At 44.1% G+C, this 18,848-nt stretch overlaps 1 protein-coding gene across 1 annotated transcript in view; it reads left to right on the forward strand.

Annotated features, from left to right (window-relative positions):
* LHFPL3 (LHFPL tetraspan subfamily member 3) overlaps window positions 1–18,848 on the forward strand; it is a 237,737-nt gene that overhangs the window by 202,758 nt on the left and 16,131 nt on the right.

An 18,848-nucleotide genomic window follows, 5' to 3' on the forward strand; every position in this document is an offset into this window, starting at 1 on the left:
TATGGAGAGGCAGAACTCTGTTATTCCCTTCCTGAGTTTCTTTTCTCACTGCATTTTATACTCATATTTTAAGCGTGCTGGTGGGCTTTTTTTGTCATGAGGCTGGTGTAATCTTGACCAGGTTGCTCAGCAAGGTAGTATCATCTCCATCCTTGCAGATCCTCAGAACCTGACTGGACATGATTCTGAGCAACCTGCTCTGTTTGGATCTTCTTTGAGAAGGGAATTGGAATATGTGACCTCCAGAAGTGCCTCTCTACTTCCAGTTGTCCATGATTTTACAGTTTCATTACTGGACTGGTGGAGAGTAGAGTGAAGCCACCAAAAAAACTTTTAAACCATCATTCAAAACCAGATCACCAGAGGTGAGGTCAGTGTTCTGGTGACTGGTCCACTTTGGTGGATAATAAAATGGAGTTTGTTGAATGCTGCTTATTACTCTCAGTATACCCAGTTCAACCACTTGCAACTGAGCTTACACAGAGATATTTGTTGTTTTCGTATTATGCAACAAAAAATACGTGTTGAATAGCATGTGTTGTGTGAGATCAAGATGACTTATCAGAAACACCTCTGCTTCTGAATTATTGGAGCTATGCCAGCTGACACTGCCAGCTGTCTACATGATGTTTTTATAGCTCTTCTCAAGTTTCCCGTGTAAGATCCCTACCTCTGTTCCTAAGACATTAATGATTAGACTGTCAGAGCTGAGAAAATCCACCTACTGAGCAAGGTCACCTTCGCTGTTCTGAGTAACAAAGGAAAATGCCAGGCTAACAAGGCTCAGGAAGTCCTAATTAATGTCAATGGAAAACTCAAAGCCAGAGAAAAATAGGGCTGGTAAAACAATTCTCTCTGGAGCTAAGAATTTTTTTTTTCAGCCATTGTAAAAGAAGCCTGGAAGCTGTATTTTCAAATATGGTTAGTGCTGGGGATGGGTTGCAGAAAAGAAAGGGAATCAATAAGGGGTTTGTGATTTCCTGCCTCCCTCTCCTCAGTGAGTTCCTGCCAGCAGTCAGAGCTCTCAGACTCAGCTGAGGCCCTGAGGCAGGAGCTGTACATCTCTGTTCCCACCTGCCAAAAAGTCACCGTGCTCCTTCTTCAGTTTGGCTCCCAAAAAAAGTGTCTCCTCAGGGATGCTGGAGCCATGACACACGGAGCTGGGCCATGCCACAGCCTCCCACCTCCTCCCCTTGCTGCCAGAAGACCCATCTTCCCTCATCCTACACAGCAAAAAAACCAATGGCCAATATCTACCCACAGTTGTTGGGTGGATGGATGTCCACAGATCATATTTCACAGAAGACAACTCACACATCTGTCTCTAGCACCACTTAAGGATCCTGAATTTGTCTTTGAGTCTTGTGAAATCTTCCCAAAGTACCTTATTAAGCATTTTTGCTCCCATTTTCTTCCCCTAAATCAGTCTCAGTTCAAAATTCAGATTCCCTGAATTGTGCTAATCCTCTTGATTGCCACCTTCCTCCTCTCAGTGCTCCGACCCCCATTACAGGCTTGATGGAACCAGCTGTCTCAGACACCTTATGTGGCAGAGAGCTCCTAAACCCTGCAACATTTCAGCCTATTCATTTGTATAATCTGGGTTTTTCATGCTGATGTCCTTACTGAGCCATCTCTGGTTTAGGGCTGCTAGAAGAAGCTTGGGTTCCCCATTGATTTCCTTCTATGCCAAGGATGTCTCCAACTCAGTTCCCTTATTTTAGAAGTGTGAGGGAGCAGTCCATAAATGAGAGTGGTTTTGGTTTTCAGTGTCTATATGTGGGTAATAGAACCTGCAAACATGTTTTAAATTCCAGAAAGATAGATTCAGATATGATGAACAAAATTCCCACAGCCTTTTCAGCAGTGGGGAGAACAAACAGAGGAAACAATTCCCTAAGAGTGCTGTGACTTTCCAGTGTTGGAAAGCCCTAGGGATATATTATTCAACACCATCAGAAGTGATTCTGATGCAATTAGCCTACCTTGGGACAAGAAGTGGTCCACATGTCCTCCCCAAGTTCCCTCCTGAGTGTTTTTGTGTGATTCTGTTATTTTAATGATGATAAAAGCTTCAGTCAAAAAATGTAATCATGGTTGTAAATTGTGTGCACGGATAAGCAGCTGACACCAGGATACAAAAGCAGTGGTAAGAGTGGACAGACCTGAAGAGCCACTGCAGACTGCTGAATGTCATCGTGTCCCTCTCGCACACACACAAGGGTGTAAGTCCCCCGCACGCTGTTCTGCCTCTCAGTGTGGCAACAGGCCAGTGTCACACACTCAGTGTCACACACTGTGGCTCACTGGATCTGGCTCCCAAGGGTTCCTCTGCAGACCCTCTTGTCTTGGCTGCCTCCCTCCTTGAGCCTCAGAGCCTCCATCCCTCATCAAACCCTGCAGCATGGTTACCTTCGCCAGCGACATCATTCTGAGCAAATGACAGGAACAGTTCTTCTAAAGACCTTCAGTACAGCTTTTCCCCCCACATGAAGGTTAAATCCTCAAAAAATTGCTCACAGAATGCCATCATTGATCAAAATGCTCTCCTACAATTTCATTCACCCTTCAGCCACATATGTTTTTGACCATGTCAGATTAGGAGAATGGTTTCTTGCCCTGGTGCCTTCTCTCTGAAGTCTCAGTTACCATGACACTCTCTGTGTTTCCCAGGCAAGCACAGAGCTCCTCACACTGATGCTGGGTGGCCTTGAATATGTCCACACTGCTACTGCTTGCTGCTTCATCTGCCCCACAAGAGATTTAAGCAAAAGTCCGTGCTCTCTGAAATGGTCACTGCGTGGCTCACTCACCTACTGTTGAGTTCCCTGTGCAGATATTCCCTGCACCACACAGCTAGGCATGCCTTCAGCAGGACATTTCTCCTCTTATGTCCTAATCCCTGGCTGTCCTTAGCTGCTAGATATTTATGCTAGTAGTCTCTGTCATCTCTGCAGGGTCTTCTGTCCTGACATTTTCCATTTGACCCATCCCTTATTCAAGCTGCAGTTGCAGTGCCACCTCTGAGGCTCTGGGAGCCATCCATAACAAAAAGGGTAACACAGCATTTCTTCCTCTGCCCCCACCTGCTGTGTTCAGCCATGTGCTGATCGTCTCCAGCATTGCCAACTTTGAACTCAAACTCATATTATTCAGGGAGTAAACAGGGAGTAAACAAGTGTCTCTGTGTTTATCACTGGAGTAGTGTGTAGGCACAGCTCTCCCTCCTCTGAGGCTGATGTTGCTCACAACCCAAAAGAATGGTGCTTTTTAACTTCAAGCAGAAGCACACTCACTCATTGACTGCTGAAAGTGTGGTTATAACTCAAGCAAGGAGTGCACTCTTGGGCAGAACTCCTACCCCATCCAGCATATTAATATGGCTCCAAGGGATGTGGAGGAGCTTTATGCAAATGGAGACTTGAGACTGAGCCCAGCACATTGTTTCCTGGAAGTGCATAAGGAGCCCTAACAAAGTCAGCAGGATGATCCATGGACTGAGAGGTGTGCTCTTATCTAAGTGCTTTTCTGGCTCAGGGCCACAGATCAACCTGCTCCTGAGAGCCCATGGGACAGCTGGGAAAGCAAAATCTGCCCAGTGGAATACCAATGCCTCTCTTGTCCAAAGACTATCTGACTTCCTGATGTCCTGATGTGAGAAAATTGCAGGGTCTTTATCCAAGACAGCAGACCTCAAGCTTCCTCTCTTCAAGAGAGCAGTTTTAATCCTTCATCAGGGCTGGCCAGCCTTTCTGCATCATGTGTCCCCAAAATGCCAACATTTCCCAATGCCAACAGCCACCAGACGGACCATGAAGATCTGAAGCAGGACAAAGACCTTGGGGTTGTTCACAGACAGGAGCAGAGTCCTCTCCCACAGTTGCTATGGAAGACAGCTTGGCTGGGCTTATTCTGGTGTCTGCAGCCCCAAATCCTGCCCTACCACAGGGACTCCCGTGTCAGGTGGATTCTGTCAGTGCCGTGGAAACCATAGATGAACTACTCATCAAACACAGCCAAAGGATCAGAAATTATCCACTACTAAGGGTAGGATTTGCTGTATATTGTGGCCTTCCTTCACAGTGGCAGCATGTGGTATGTCTTCTCTGCATCCAGACCACACAACGAATTTAAGAGGCAGAAACCCAGAGAGACCAGCAGCCTCTCACAGCCTGGCAGTTCATTAAACTTGCAAGTTACTGTACATGGGTTGGGCCAGAGCAGGCTGATGGTCTTGCACACACTGCCTTACCTGTCTTCCTGATGAACAGCTATTTTGGATTTTCCAGTCATTCAACATACTCATCTCTAAGAACATTTTCTGAAGATACATTCCCCTTTTGTAGTCCTATTGACAATCATGTCAGCAACATGAGACTTCAAGCACTCATCTACTCAATCACAGCAGTAAATGATCCTCTGAAATTCAGACTAGAGACAAAAAAGACTCTCTGCCAGTGCTCATTGAATCAGTTTTTTCTCATTAGAGATTTCTGTTTCATGTCAAAATGTGCACTGAAAAATATACCTCTTCCTCTAGGAACCCATCTTTAACAGACTTGAAGTGGTATAAAGGGTAATTAAAAGGTTGGTCCCATCTCTAACATCTGTGACACAATTACAAGCATTGCAAAATGCAATATTCCCCTGCTGACAAATCTGACCTGTCATTAATTTTGGTCCTTGCTAGAGAGGCAAGTGGGGTTAAAGGCCAGGAAAGCATATACCTTTGCAAATCCTTTTGTCAGACAGCAAAAATTTTTTAAAAATTGAAAAAAAAAAGAAAAAAAAAGAAAATAGGGTGTTTTTCTCATTTTGGTACTGGCTTGGGACACCCAGAGCACCATTATCTGGATGTCAAGGAAATGCAGAAAAAAACAATTTCACAGAAATGAAGACATAGAGCTGTCTTCAGTCTATTATATATTAAGGGGAGGGCAGTCATTCTCCAGAATGCCTGAAGCCAACTCTGATGGCAGAGCTCATATATTCTCAGAGGTGTTGAGCTCAGATCCACTTTGAGGGGGAGAAAATATTGCCTCTATCCAGTTCATGCCAGAGGAGATCTCAGAAAGTAAATCAAAGGACACTAGGGACAAATCTTTGATAAAAGCATATCAAAACTTTGTTTAATTTGTTTGCACTTCTGTTGTAAAGCAGACTCACCAGAGACAATGTGATGTACAAAAGGAATATGTTGCTAAATCAGGACACAACTTACTGGAAGGATGAGTAATGATTTCATCTAAGTCATTATATCTTCCTATCAATAGCATATCTCTGCGGGGAACATGCTCACCTCCAGCTGAGTATCATATAATCCCTATGGGAGAGACTCCAGGTGCCTGACTCAAGGGCATGACACACCAAACCATGCAAAAAACAGAGGGGCAGATGGCCCCTTGTTGAGATCAGATGTGTATAGGTATGTACATTTTGTGGTATGTTCAACATCCAGCACCTAATCCCTTCAGTTTGTAAAACTTGCTTCTACCCAGCTATGTGGGAAAGGGCCACTTGTTAGGACAGAGAAAGGGGGTGATTATCCTGGATAGATACAGGCAGGATCACAGACTCACCTCTGAGTGTGCCACACACTCATGGGATTGCTGTGTGACACAGACTGGACCAGTGAGCAGGTGGGTCTGCACATGTGCACCTCCATCCTGCTAAACTTCCAAATATCTAAAATCCTCAAATACTGCCCAGGCAGCTTCTCTGAACAGAGCAGGATTAGTGAGTTAATGCCTGGACTCAGTGATCTTAGAAGTCTTTTCCAACCTTAACGATTCTGTGATTCTAAGAGTACATGTGCATGGGGGGCTGCACTGGGTTAAATATCAGAATCACAGAATGGGAGTTCTGATATTTAGTTCTCATGTTGGGAGGGACCACAGTGGGTCATCTGGTCCAACCTCCCTGCCCAAGCTCTAGCTGCAGCTGAGCCCCTTATCTTGCTTCACCTGCCTACCCTGTTTGACTGTAGATGCTAAACCTATTAGCTGCTGTATCCAGGCAGCGCACACCCCCAGTCCTATTTTCAACATTATCACCATCCTCTCTCTTCTCTCCAGACTGATGCTGTCATTTAATCCTGATGACATTCCCCCAAGAGCCTCCTACAAAATTATCTATTACTATTTGTTCCCACAGTAGAGCCATGATAACTCAGTTTTCACAACCTTCTCTGTGCTGTGCCTCTTGATGCTCACCTTGTCTTCCTTCAAAATGTCACAACTAAAATCAATTCCTAGCTCCAATTCCTTAGCAAACCACGCTGAATCCTTTCACCTTCATCCTTTTTGTCAGATTTGTGGTCCAACCTCTCAAAAGTTTCCATAAAACTACTTCTACAGCTTTTCCTACTTTTCTGCTCCTTTCTTCCGAGACGCTCATTTCCTTTTCGTGGCACCTCCATCTCCCAGGCCTCCTGCAACACAAAACCTCCTCCCTGAGTGCCACCACAGCAAAGTTCAAACCATACCAGTTTCCAAGTTTTCCATAGGTTTGCTCAGGAAATCAGTCTTGTCTGTGTTACTTTGAAATCATCTTTGATGTCCCACCCACAACTCCTGCCTCTGGTGTTGAGGTGCTGCCTTTAATGAGACATGAGCAGTGACTCCTGCTCTGTAATCCTCTGCACAAAATGCTGGAGCAGGAGTCAATGCCGTGCTCCTGCCCGAGTTAGCCTTGCTTGAACTTACCTCCAAGTAAACCAGAGTCAGTCTTTGTCTGCCAATCTACAGCCTGTCCCGAGTCACAAACATCCTTTCTGGGGAGGAGATACAGCTGCTGCCCGTTCCCTGCCTCTATTCTGTTGTTACTAATGGAGAGTATTTTAAATGCCTGTGAAAGACCTGGCATTACATTAAAGTTATATCGAGGAAAAGTTCCCTTTGGAAAGGAAACTAGGATTGAGATTTGGATAGGGAAAGTGTCTGGCTACGTCTACACCCAGAATTATTTTTTTTTTCTTCCCCAGTGGAAAAGTAAAGGAATGTGTCATGAGGACCACAAGATGCTGTCAGAGTAGAGTCTCTTGAGCAGAGGTTACACTACCCAGCATCCAGAGGACATTCATTCACCTCTACCTTGTGTGTGGTGCTCAGGCTGAGTATGAAACTCAGAAACATTTACCATATCCAAGCAACTATTTCAGCTCTCTGATTTACAGAAAATTATTTGCCTGACAGGAGCCGCCTCTGAAGCAGCTTGCAATTAATACATCCATTTTCATATTCCTTAAAGACAACATTCATAACAGATTAGAAAGATCAGAGATGCCACGAAGATTTCTAAATAACAAGAATTAGTTGTGATTAAGTATATCACTGTAGAGTAACAAATAGACTTGTCAATTGCATATCAAAGTTAATAAACAAAAAAAAGGGGTACTGATGATTTAAGAAAGCATACACAGGAATAATTCATTCAAGTCTGTAAACTAGAGTACTTGTAGGTAGCTGGCAATTTTTGGGTGTCCTGCATTAGACTTAAAAGTTTAAAGTTTTTGAGCCTGGATATTCACATGGGTTTTCTGTTGGTTTTTGTTGTTGTTGTTGTTGTTGGTTGTTTTTTTAAAGAGAAAGATGCTGCAAAAATTGCATCCAAATTTAGAGGATTTGTAAGGGCTAAATTCATTTTGCCAAAGCCACCCATTATGGGCATAATATCCTGCAGCTAAGATCGTCAAGTCAGTTGTAATAGGTTTTCAAAGCGTTGCAAAATATGCACAAGTCATAACCGAATTCCTTGTAAATTCTATGACTAATTAATTATAACTTTATAAAATATTTTGATGCTCCTTCACATGCTAGAATTTAATTAATTTGTAGGTTACATGCCCCTAATAATAAATGTTTCTCCATGATCTTGGTCCAGAGCCTTGTAACAGTGCAGAGCTTTTCATCAGCTTTAAAGGCAACTCTGTCACTGACAGTGGTAAAGTTTACTGAGCCCTACAAAAAGTGTCTGCTTCACATAACCTTTGATGAGCATGTTGTACAAAAGGCAACAGGCAGTATTTATAGGCTGCCCATGTGAGGAAAGCACAGGTAATGCTCAGACTGCTTTGTAAAACCTACAAACCAGGTAGCAACTCACCACTGCTGGCCTGGGGATTGACATGTGTGCAGTAAATAGCCAATATCATTTCACAGGTAGAAAATTAAAAAACACAAAAAATCATATGAGTTGGCTGAATATAGTTCCTCCTAGTGATGTGCTGGGTCCTGCAGTGTCCTCTTCCTACCTGGTGGTTTAGGATCTCTTTAACTAGATTGAAGATTGAATCTTTAACAGATTGAAGATTTACTCCAGCCTTTTTCAGGAACAGTGAAAAATATGTTTTTAACCATTGTCTGATAGAAACTTGTGTGGAAAAAAATAGTAGTTTGCTCTGAAATACCAGAAAAAACAGGGAACATATATTCCTTTGGCAGGATTTGATAAATCATATAATAATACAGTTGCATTTATTGCTAAGCACAGCAGCTGTCTGGAGGAACCCAATTAGGTAACTTGGTCATTTGCTCAGCTAGTCAGTGATCCTCAGTCCTATTTTTCCTCATCATCCTTGATACTACCAGAAGGTGCAGCAAACTGCTCCCACAACTCTCAAAAAGTCTCCCTCTCTGCTTTAGAACAGGGCACACACAAGGTCACTGCAAACAATGCTGTTGAGATTGAGGGAACAGCCTTTTTTCCCTTCTAAACCTGAAGCCACACACACCACTTGAAAAATTAATGACTGACCGGGTGATTGTTGTCTCCTGGGGAGTTTGAAGTGAGGTCAGTGCTCATTCACCCTCAGCAGAGGAAGATGGTTTAGTGGATGACACAGTGCCTTGGGCTGCAGTTTCAGGACAGTAGGGCAGCCACAACCTGGGTGACCTGCACTCCACTTGCCTGTAGCTCCTTTCTGGGATTTTTCGTGCTAAAGGTTCACAAAGCAAATGGATATATTCATGGCTCAAAGACTTTCAGGACCCTTACATGCAATGATGTCTGCTGGGCTCCCAAATTCCCCCCTCCAAATTGCTGGATGGATAATTTTGAGGAAACATCCCTATGGCTTTCCCTGCCCTGCTCTACATACCCACTGCTGGCCCCTGCCAGAAAAAAAGGGATGGATTGAGTGGACTTCTGGTCTAACCTTAAACATGGAAGGTGAGAGCTTTGTTTTCATACCTGCCTGTTCTTGGGGAATGCCTGTCTCCAGGCTCCTCTGGCTACTGTGGAGCTGTTCCTTCACATGCCCTCATACTCCCCTCAGCCCTGCATTTACTGCAGTACTTATACCAGCACAGAAATGCCTCATCGTGCTGCCCCACCACAGAGCAGGAGCTCCCAGGAGTGTTGGCTCAGCACAACATGCTTAGCTCACATGCCAAGCCAAGGTCCCTCTCACTGCCAGCACTGTGTCACTTCTTTCTGGTGCAGTAGAGATCTCTGTTTTACTGACCTGCTCAATACACAGATTTACTTGCTGGAGTTACAAAATATATGAGCTGATACAACAACCAGTTTCTACCAAGGCTGCAGGAAAAAAGGCTGTAACTTGCTGTAAGAGCCACGAGCTCCATCAAAAAACAGAAGGTTCCACATAAGGGAAGCACGACACGTAACCACTTAATAAAAACAACCCCAGTCCACCAGGGAACCAGCAGAATTTACAGGCACTGTGCTGGAACAGAAATCCAGCCCTCACGGTCAGCACAGAACTATTAGCAAACACACAGAGCAGTTAATATTTTGAGGTTGTTCTAGCTTTATTTGTGTACCTTGATAGGTGACATTTCCAAGACACTAGAGTCTCTGTAGAGTTGGACCTATTATTAATAGTGAACATGCAGCTGAGCTGACATGACAGAGAAATAAAGAAGTGAAGTGCACATAGTCATTTATGCAGGGAAGGTTATTCCCCAAAGTTTTTTAGCAGCCTTCCAGTCCCCTTCAACCAGAGACAAATGCCTTGTGCTGCCACTACACAAGGCAGGTCTGGAAACCTACCTCTGCCTTGACTAAGGATGCTTTTTCCCAAGTCTATTTTCTCATTTGTTTCTGCTATTGCAGCTAAATGTGGGTGGGAGTTTTCTTCTGGGTGATGCTGCCAGCAGGCATTAGCCTCCTGTGGGATTTTGCTCTTCAGGGGTTCACTGGCCATCTGGCTCTCAGCCACAGGGAAGCCCACAGGGTCTCTTTCTGATGGCACTCCAAAATCCTGCAGGGCAATCACCACTGTCCCTTCTCCCAGGCAACCTGTGAATGGCTGTGGGCAAGAAGATAGCCAGAGCCAGGCCTGCAAGGGGATAAATGGAGACATTTGAAACACTGAAGTAGGAACTGGACAACAGGTTTCATTAAAATCACAGCTGGAGCCACTGGTGACTCGGGTGGATGTGCTGGCAGTGGCTTTAAAGGGAGCTGAAAGACCTCTGGAATGACTCCTGTGAATTGGTGTTCCTGAGACCCCTGCAGACAGTTCAGGGAGGGAAATCCCTGATGGCCACGTATGGAAACAGCCTGTGTGCTTGGAGCCCTGCTGCAAAAGGTACTGGGGCCAAACTCTCCTCCCCAGCACTGTGCTTGCCCAGCTCCTCACCATCCCCACTGCGCAGGGAAAGCCCCACAATTCTTAAAGCTGCTGTAATCCACAATGAGACAAATGGAGGGACAAATGTACTAAACAGTTGTTTCAGCAGCTGATTGTTTTTGGTTTCTTAGCAACTGTGGGATAAGAAGCTGCTGAGCTGTCTGGACAAACCCAGCAGGCATCCCTCTGTGGAGGACAGCCCTCCTCCTCTCTGCTCATCTGCTCAGGGAAAGCACAGCTGGTGGGAAGCTTCCCTAAACAGGGACATAGCAAACAAGCCCACCACAACAGATGAACAGGCTTGGCCCCTTGTCCTTCGCTCCACTGAGGAAGCAAACAAGCTGGCTATCAGAATATGCAATGTGGTTCCTCCAGATGTGGAAATGTTGTTTGAGATTAGACTGCTTTTTATTTTAAAGAGCATGGAAAAGATGAGGGAATCTTGCACCAACAGCTGCAGACAATGGTGTTCCCAAGTTGCACCCAAAATAGGAACTGCAGGAGAGGAGTCAGGTTCTTCTGTGCCTCAGTGGCAGGGCCAGGCTGGAGGGGAGCAGAAGGACACTCCTGTGGGTCCAGCCCTCAGCCACTCCAACCCTGAAAATGAGTCTAATGGCTTGGTGCAGGGGCCCCCAGCTCCTCTCCTGGCAGTGCAGGTGGATCAGTCACAGCATCCTTCACAGGTTGTTTTGAGAACACTGCTACTGAGTGCATGAGAAGCTGGTCATGGCAGTTTTCCCTGTGATCAGCAGTGTCAGACTCCTGCAAGTCCCTCAAGCAAATCCACAGAGAGAAAGAGCTGATTTTTGCCAAAGGGTTTCACATCTCTGTGGGTGTTTGTTCTGGAGGTTTCAGCAATGGTGCAGGGTTTGTGTGGGTCTCTGTGTTGGAGCAGCCATTTCATTGTTTTGGTTTTCAGGAACAGTGTTTAAATCATTTAAATTCGTGCCTGTTACTGACATACTGCCATGCTCATTGCTAATAGCTTATTTCCATCCATACTAGCACTATCTCATTCATTCAGATATAAGTATGAGGATGCTGACCTGTAGTTAATCCTACATGTCCCTGACAGTTAATTTAATGACTATTAAATATTAATGGGAGCAGAGAAGGGAAGTCAGATCACCTTTTCCACAGCTTAGTGCCCCTGTCACCAGGCTACAGTGTCATCCTTGATCTTGCTTTTTATATTCCCTTTCTCCCAGTTTCATTTACAGGACAAAGAAAGATCCATTTTAGAGAACACTTTGTGGTCAAGCAGCTATTGCAAGGATTAGAGCTGCACTGGGATCTCCTGTTTCTAGGTAGATGTTCAAGCCACCATGCTGTTAGTTTAAAAAGGGGGTGGATTTTTTTGTCTACAGTCTGGGAAAGGGCCTTACACCCCAGCTTAGAATATGCTAGAGAATATGCTAGAGAATATGCTAGAGAAGGGGAGAATGGATAAAAACACAGACACCCATGACCTAGATGCTCCTCCTGATGCTGTGCAAAAAATAATTCATTGTTCAAGGAGAAATGTGGAGGATGTTTGGTGGTCACAGTCCTCCCCAGGGCAGGGGAGCACCGTGGGTGTCCCAGGGTGCAGAGCTCATCAAAGCACAGCCTGGTACTGAGGGTGCACCCCGAGGCTCTGGTGCAAACCCTCAACACCACAGTGCCATGTGCCCTCTTGTGTTCCTCTGCTGGTGGGAAAACTCTCCTGACTAGTCTGGAGTGCAGAAGTCAATCTCCTCTTCTAGAGGAGAGAGTTGAACATCACTTTTCAATTCCAGATGGGTATTACCATGTCTTGATTCTCACAGAGAGCATCATGCTTTTTGGTCATGTTTCAACGAAGAAAGCCATGTGCCCCATGTGACCATTCACAGAACATTTCATTTGTTGTTTTTGGGCAGTGGGGACCAGGGATGGTGGTATAGAGATCTCTTTCTCTACATTTTCCCATGCCTTTTTTTCTCATGGCCTTTTCTTTTGCATCAAGCAGTTGTGACTGCATCCTTAAAACAGCCATGTCTAACTGCTGGAGGTATTTGTCTGTGCTTAAATCTATGTATCTTCATATGATTATATTTTTCTGATTATAAAGCTAATGAGATAAAGCAGAAATCAATCAAAGTATCTGGGCTTGAAGTGCATTAATACTTAATACTATCTTTTACTATTGTAATTAAGATGTATTTTTTTTTTGATTGTTATCTGGTTTGCTTATCTCTACAAGAGACACTTCTCAAGAGTATCTTTCTGACTATAGTGTTTTATTTTTACAGAAAAATACAGGCATTTAGTGAGATGGAAATTACTTCCTTATTATTTAAAATTAATTCAGCCTGTCAAAATGAGCTCATTGCCATGCACAGTGTTTCCTTTTTAATTCAGTCTCAGCCTTTCTAGAAATTTAAATTCTGTGCTGAGAAGATGTACATAGCAGGCTTTTTATACATATTAAGCCCTACATATTTGGAGGATTAAGGCCACATAAACATTTTAGAATAGGGTACATAATTATAAAACAAATTTTGCAGCAGGGATAAAAGAATGTCAGTTTTCCATTGGTCTTGTAAACTGCTTTGCTAGCCAGGAATGAAGCTGCAAGAATGCCTGATGGGAATAAAAGGGACTCTCTTGCCTGTTCCTTTAGGACTCTAACTTTTGCTAAATCAGGACAAAAGTAGAGGAAATATTTGCATATAAATAATTGGGATGCCAGTGCTCCCTTCTTTTCTCTTCTTAGAATAAAAAAGAAGATAATGGAAAGCAGAAAAGGACAGAGGAGATTGAAACCTGTGATGGGTATAGGAAAAGATAACCTTAATAAACAGGAGAAAATTGCCTGTCACCTGCAAAAGGAGCAATGAAAATAAGGGGGAAAGGGAGACAAGTTTCTGACAGCAGCATCCCACAGGAGTTTCTTCAGGACCAAGAATCGATTAGGAAAGGGAGAGAGAGAAGAAAAGGTAGCTTTAAAAGATCTTCATACTTTCCACTCTATCCTCTGAGCCACTCTCAGTTCCCACTGCACTCCCTCCTCATAGGAACTGAATGGGCTTGTGGCAGAGGTTCAGTCCTCTGGAAACAGCCCAGTGTGAGAGAAACATCCCAGTGACTCACCTGCACTGGGCTGGTGTCCTGGTCACACTCCCTGAAAAGAGAACAGCAGGAAATGAAGAGTTTTGAATGGAGGGAGCAATCAAGGAAAAGTGTTGCTGGGGAAGGCACCTGAAAAGATTGCCATTCCCATAGCAAGAAGATGACCATGGAAATAATTATTTTCATCCACCAAGTCAGAAAAGTAGTTTAATAACTTCAATAGGTTTGGGAATACCATAGACAAGACATTCAGTGTCACTGCTATCTCCAAGAGGGACGATGTGGGGAGCAACATGCATGGGAGTGTTACCTCAGTCCTTGGATAGGTCATGAAGCAAATACTCCTGGAAATCATTTCCAAACACAAAGGACAAGAAGCTGATTGGAAGTTGTCAGCCTGGATTTACCAAGGGGAAATTGCACCTGAGAAAACCTGAAAGCCTTGTACAGCAACATGACTGCCTCAGTGGTTCTCAGTGGAGCAGGGAGTGGCATTGCTCATCTTGACTTCAGCAGGGGTTTTGTGCATGCCGTAACTTCACAGACAAGGTGATGAGGTGTGGGCTAAATAACTAGAGAGTGAGGTGGACAGAAAACTGGCTGAACTGCCAGGTAAAGGGCTGTGATCAGTGGTACAAAGTCCAGTTTGTTGCAGCACAACTCACATATGGATAAATCACAGGATGAGGGAGGTATCTTCCACTGTTGCTCCCTTAGTAAGAACTGATGCAAATTAAGTTCTGTAAAACAAAACCTACTGGCAGGAACAACAACTTCAAACCCAAGTCTTGGCCCTTGGCAGTAGGCACCAGTGCTTGCACATTGAACACAATTCTTGCAAGGAACAGCTGAGGGAACTGGGGCTGTTTAGCCTGGAGAAGAGGCGGCTTGGTGGTGACCTCACCACTCACAACTGCCTGAGAGGAGGCAAAAAGCAACAGGACAGGAGGAAATGTCCTGAAGTTGCACCAGAGAAGGTTTAAATTAGATACTAGGAAAAATTTCTTCTGAATGAGTGGTCAGGAGTTGGAACAGGTTTCCCAGGGAAGTGACAGAAACACTGTCTCTGAAAGTGTTCAATGGTGTGTGGATGTGGCACTAAGGGATATGGTTTAGTGGTGAACATGGTGATGATGGGATAAAGCTTGGAATAAATCATCCTAGATCTTTTCCAACCTCAACAATTCTATGATTCTGTTATTCCCTATCCTGGAATTCAAAACCTCAACAATTGCACATGTACTTTAACTTGTGCTATTTTGATGGATGTTTCTGGTGAAACAGGCACCTGGAAATGCTTGACTGCCAACACCATAGGGGTAAGAGACCACAAGAAGTCAGAACTTGTTTTCTCCCATGTTCAGAGCTTGCTTTGTGCCACCTGCTGTGGCATCCCCCAGCAGCACGTCCCACATCTGGGCTCTTACCTCTCTCTCTCTCTGCATTTTGTCTCAAGTATTTGCAATTAGCTAAGAATCCTGCCACCAAACTGTTTTGGGGACAGCAAGGTGTTGGTTTTTGCAGATTTAACACAAGTTACTGTGAATCATCAGGAGCATTTTATAGATTAAATTTCTGACATTAAACAGATTTTAATTTAAAATATTTCATACATACATTGAAAAACAGTATAGAAAAACGTCCCACATTTTTCAGATAAACTAAAGACATTAATTTATATTTTTTAAATCTGGCAGCTTCAAAATAGTGTCTAATAAAGGAACCTAAATTCAAGGTTTTTTTTTTTCATTTTGTACATTTAATAAAGGTTTCCAATATATGCCAATTTTACACCGTTTTAAATTATATTACAAGTATCAGTAATTAATTTTCTTAGTAATGCCACATTTTGAAGAACTGCTTTGAGTGAGCAGGTAACTCTAGATACTGCAGTCCCCTCTAGTGGGGAAAACCAGACTCTGCCGATTTTGCAGGACCTGCTGTATGAGCAGTGGCTGGATATGAAAGCTCTGCTTCTCCCTCATATATCCTGGGGACTCTGAGTCGATTTTTTTCTTTTTATGTTTTTTTATTTATTTATGGTACATTATTTTTGTTCTGAAGGAGAGATGGGTATGTGAGGCTCAGGTTCAGTTCCTGCTTGTGAACTTTCAGAGAAGGAATTCACTACATGCTCTACAAATCCTCCTGCCAAAAGACAGCAAGTTCGCTGGGTTTTTTAATAGGAAGGAAACTAAGGGATTCATGAAGGATAGGTTCACCAGAGATCACCATCCATCTCCTGGCTCAGCAGCTCATCTAAACCCATTTTTAAATCCTTCTGTACTAGCACTTTCTGACTCAGAATTGTGCCCTTGTAGTATTTCCCTGTTCTGTGAGCAAGAGGCAGTGATGTTTAGGTTTTAGGAAGCCATTACCATCAATATAATGAAGAACATCCCCTCCTCAAGAGCCTTATCTGCCCATTTGTTACACTTCTGCTGCAGTTCAAAGGGAGAACTGTGTCTACCACCCCACATCTCTTTTTAGTTTTTCTCTTACATAATTGTCATCATGTTTTTAATTAAGTTAAAGAGGATGTTGCACTGATCTCCTCAGCAGCTTCCTGAATTTTGTGATCTATCCCATCAATTGACTGAAATCAGAGCACTGTCTCTGCTGGTTCCACGTGCACTGAGTGCAAGTCACAGAAATTTGCATGAACCAATTTATCTCTTAAAAATATTTCTTCTTGACTGAAGAATAAATTGCCTTTACCCTAATGCTCTAGGTAATGAATTGCATTTGAAATGTGTTTATTTTTAGCAAACAAATGCTAATGGCAGCTTGCTGTTAAAAATAGGCAGTACAGTTGGCACAGAAATATGGGCTGGGGAATCATTCTTCCCTGATCAGTGGAAATGCCCTCTGTGTAAGTCACCTGGGGAGAAAACGTGCTGTTCCCAAGTAATTTAGTCCCTCCAACTGGAGAGAGGGTGAACAGTAAGACACTGCTGTCACCTGAGCCCTGCCTTATGCACTGCCCCTGTAGCCCAGCATCCTCACAGGGCTGTGTCCCTCCTGTGGGGCCAAGGGTGTAAGGTGGAGGCAGCACGTTTTTCTGTTCCTGTCTCCCTGCTGTGTGTCAGTGGGTCAGTGTGGGTTTCCATGTGCCTCTGGCTCTGCCTGGCTGCAGGGAGTGGGGGCATTTCGGGGGGAGCACTGCAGGACCCCAGCATTAGCAGCTCCCACTCCTCTCTTAGCAGCTGCTCCAAGGCCAAAGGGCTTTATCTTGGACAGGGCTTTCCTAATGTCTGCGAAATTTCCCTGGCTGCTCTCTAAGTCCATTACTTGTCACATTCCCATGATTTATTCCCTTCATTTTCGCAGCCGCTTTTTTCATGGTAAAGAGTAAAGAGTGTTATGTCCACTGAGTCTCCTTTCCTCTAGATTACACAGATCAATTGCCCATCTTTTCTCCTACATTAAGAATTCTGACACTCTTGTTGTTCCACCCTTGTATTCACCACGTAGGTGCACTTCTCCCTCAGTCTAGTGCCAAAAAGCCAACCCAGCAGCTGAGGCCTTGCTGGGCAGCCTGAGGGACTCACTTTGTGCATCTTGCAGATAATTTTTTCTACTTCTTCAAAATGTCTATTTTTCACCACAGAAGGGCCTTGTGGAATTATGTGGTTGTTTGGTCCATAATTTTTATCCTGTAAAACTCTCTCCTTTGCCCATGCATGTATTGCTGTTGAATTGTGTCCTGTTTTCTCAGATCATTTCTCTAACTCATTATAAATGTTGAATACTGTTTCTGACCTACAACACACTTGGAGCCCCTCCTTAATTACTGTAACCCACAAATAGAGGAGTATATTCTCTATTCCACTGGAGATCCTCTATTCCTCAATCTAAGTGGGTAATGAAAGCAGCTTATCTAAATAAAGTTCTCTAAAATGCTATGAGAATGTTTTTCAGGTTTTTCACATTCATGGTTCAACTCTTTTAGAAGTCTGGCTAATAGAAGTGGAAAACAGACAACCTTCCAAGCACACAGATGCTGCATCAACTACTGTTCATCAAATGCTTGTTCTGTATTTTCAACACACCTTTTATCATCCAGCCCCAATGGGGCTGTTGTGATACAAGGGCTGGTCTCACCTCACTTTAGTTCCTGAGTGAACTGTTAAAGTGCCAGTTGTGGTAATTTGGTTATCAGAGAGATGCTCTCAGGGTCTGGCTGCACCATCCAAATGCTCCAAGTGAGGCAAACAGTGTGGGGCAGGAACCCAGCTGCTCCTGCTGCCAGCCCTGGCCATGTCAGCAGCCCTCCCTCAGAAAAGGAGCAGAATTTTTGCCTACAAGTGTTGTCTTGTGATTCTCAGCACTCCTAAGGCTGGATCTGCCCTGGCAGTAATTGCATGGTGCATCATGGTAGAGCTTGTCCATCCCTCTGAAGCCACACAGAGGAAAAGTCCTTCTGCTTCCAAGGAAACAGCCCAAAGCACATCTGCTCCTCTGCACCCATCATTCCACCTGGAGCAGGGACACTCTGGCACCTGTGGGCTACTGAGTTTTCCAAGCATGGGAGTTATGGAGAGCAGGGGTCTCCCCTTGAGCAGCAGCAGAAACCACATCAGACTCCAGCACCTCCTGTCTCAGGGACCAATGTCTGCCAGCCTCCAGCATGTCCTTGCACTGGCGCTCCTCTGGTCCCAGATAATTTTGCACTGAAAGCTCACTGTTAAAAAGGGGTCTCACCACAATAGAAAGGGCTCCTCTTAGGAGGGGTGATCTTAACTTTTCTGTGGGAAGTTTTCAGTCACAGAGAGGGAGGTGTTTTAGAAGTGCAGACACAATTCTGCTCCTCAGGCTCGAGGCAGGAGGCTGGCAGGACCCACCACGTCACTGCTGAAGCACAAAATTTGTACCAGACACAAGCCCTACTCAAGAGATTACACACCTAGTTTTGAACACTGTTTTCCAGATTTTGCTTGAAAGGTAGGTTCAGTGTCCTTAAAAGGAAGGGCAGCATCCCCTAGTTCCTGCCAGAAGATCTTACACAGAGATTTCTAGCCAAAAAAATACTGCTTTCATTTGACAGAAAGGATCCAGTAGGATCAGACAAGAAAGTCCAGACTGAGCTGTTGCTGGTTGAAAATTACCTAAAAAGACTAAAAATTATAAGCTTAACCAGAAAAATACCAAAATCCTGAAA

Source organism: Catharus ustulatus, chromosome 4, assembly GCF_009819885.2.
Source record: "Catharus ustulatus isolate bCatUst1 chromosome 4, bCatUst1.pri.v2, whole genome shotgun sequence".
Classification (NCBI taxonomy): domain Eukaryota; kingdom Metazoa; phylum Chordata; class Aves; order Passeriformes; family Turdidae; genus Catharus; species Catharus ustulatus.